Raw genomic sequence first — 2,468 nt, 5'->3', positions numbered from 1 at the left:
GAAGGGAGGGAAGGAGGGGAGAAAAGAGGGGGAAAAAGGAAATAAAGGAAGAAAAGAAAAGAAAAGAAAAGAAAAAAAAAAAAGGGGAAAAGAGTCGAGAAAACAAAGGAAACGACGACGAGGGAAAACATTTAGACACGGTCAGAGACGGGAGAGAATGATTTCCACGATGAGGTCACCGGCACGGGAGATGATTTCTCCCGTGTCGAGCAATTTAACCGTGCGAATCACCGTGAAACCGATTCGTGTCGCGTTAAACATTTACGACGCGGTGCGTCGTTCTCTTATCGCGCGACACGGAGACCACCGCGCAAATAAATTTCCGATCGTATCTTCGGGAAAGGAAGAAGGGAGGAAGCGAGGAGAAGGATTAATCGACGCGTCCCTGATTGGATCGAGCAGCCGCGTTAATTCGGAAATAATTGACTTAAGCCACGCGTGATTGAGCTGAAAATCATCGAAGAACCTCCTCGAAGAGGTGGATCCGGGAGGGGAGGGGAGGGGGAGGGAGATACTTTTTTTCTTCTTCTTCTTCTTCTTCTTCCTCTCTTTCTTGCCGTTAACCGAATGAACAAGAAATTGTGATCGCCAGAAATTATTTATATGGAAATGTTGAAAACGAGGAAGTGAAAGAGAAATCTTTTCTTTTTAATCTTTGCCAATAGTTTCGATACGCTCGAAAATTGGTAAAAAAAATTGGAGAATTTAAATGTTGGTCACGTAGAGAATTTGATAATTTGGAGAATGGAAAATTTAATGGGAAAACTGAAATTTCAGGAATCGAAAAATTACAAAAAAAAAACCGAAAAGTTAAAGAAACTCGAAGATTCGAAAATTCAAGAATTCAAAAAAGAAAAAAAAATCGATTTTTTTTTTTTAATATCATCTCGTTACGCCTAAAACAACTTTTGTCGACCGATGCAAGACGATCAACGGTTTCCCAGTGCAAGATATTCCTTCCTCTCATCGTGGATGATTTCTCGACTTGCTCGATTCTTTTTTTTTTTTTTTTTTCTTTATATTCTGTTCTCGATCTCCGTGGCTGGGTGTCGTAAATTAGAGCTCAAGGGCTGCCACGTCTGGGACCACACCGCGGCCCTCAATTCAATGTGAAGGATCTCGTTTGAAAGTGAGAAACAATCTTAACTGTTATTTTTATCGAAGCGTCGAATACTTTTTCTCATGGTTTCCAACTTCAAAGAGGGGATAGAGTTTTGAATTTTCGTCGTTTATAAATTCGAACGACGAAACTTATGGGAACAGTATGTTCTCGAGCAGTGTAGCGTAGTATGTTCAACCTCGTCGGAGGTTAATGATCACGTTGCTCGATATGGTTGGATTATATGGTGTAATTTACAGAATGAATCACGAAAGTGTTTTTAATGCGATCGATGAAGGAAGTATTTTGAATGAGAATATTTCAATGATGATACTTGATCGCCGAACAACTCTTATCTATGATATACGACGTATTTGACATTTTCATTCGAATATATCATTTGGACCTAGAAAGTTTCTTTCATCTTAATTGAAGAATAGTTCAAAACCGTTCGAGTTACGAAGAAAGTTCGACGAATGAAAATATCTTTGGTAAAAAATAATTTAATAAAATTAAACTTCAATTCGGAAAAATTCGTGCTCATTCAAAAATTAGAATAAAAACTGTGTATAGTGGAGATTTAAAGATCGATGAAAGAAATATTTTTTCAGTTTTCCAATGCAAAGCTCGTTTCGTTCTATGTGTGATCTTATACGTGTATGCAACGTTTATATTGGCATTATTGTTGGTATTGAAAGATCGACCACAATTTAATTTGGTCTCTTGACCAAGAGAACAGAGACGGAAATCGGTAATTAGACCACGTCAGACGGTATGTATAAATAGCGCTCAACGATTTCTTTCAGCCGTTTCACATCGAACGGTTCTTCGAATCTTATGTTCAGTTCTCTTTAATTGCAAAATAGCCCGCCTTCCTATCTACCAAAAACTTTTTCTCTATCCTACACATTTTTTCGATTATCGCGATTCATTGAATTTAAAATTTCAGGATAAATTAAATGAATTTTGAAAATAAACGAACAAGCAAATTATCAACGATAATTTTGTCGAGCATAACGAGTGGAATTTTTAAAATAAAATTCGGGACGACGATTCTCGTTTATATATAATTAGAAAACGATATCGTTAATATGTGTATACTATATGGCGTATAATGTACGTGTTGAAATGATACCTTGAAATATCGAAACACCAGAATCGAATTTCGAAGTTGGAAGTTAATTCCCCACGCATCTATTGCGCACAACGAGCATTAATAAATGCTCTCTCGAAGATTCATTAGCATTTATCAGGCAAAGAAAACACCATCGATCAAGGATCGAATAGTGGATTATTCAAAGAACGCAGTTAGCCGTGGCCAGACCTAACAATCGCCAACTTAAAAATCTCAAGGATTTTTTCGTTCCAC

At 37.3% G+C, this 2,468-nt stretch overlaps 1 long non-coding RNA gene across 1 annotated transcript in view; it reads right to left on the bottom strand.

The window, feature by feature from the left end:
* The window catches only part of LOC116186419, a 12,946-nt gene that overhangs the window by 1,063 nt on the left and 9,415 nt on the right, over positions 1-2,468 (bottom strand). The gene's annotated exons all lie outside the window — the stretch shown is intronic.

Source organism: Apis dorsata, unplaced genomic scaffold, assembly GCF_000469605.1.
Source record: "Apis dorsata unplaced genomic scaffold, Apis dorsata 1.3 scaffold_676, whole genome shotgun sequence".
NCBI lineage: Eukaryota > Metazoa > Arthropoda > Insecta > Hymenoptera > Apidae > Apis > Apis dorsata.
Note: the sequence above shows the minus strand (reverse complement) of the source record. Positions and strands in the feature narration are given on the sequence as shown.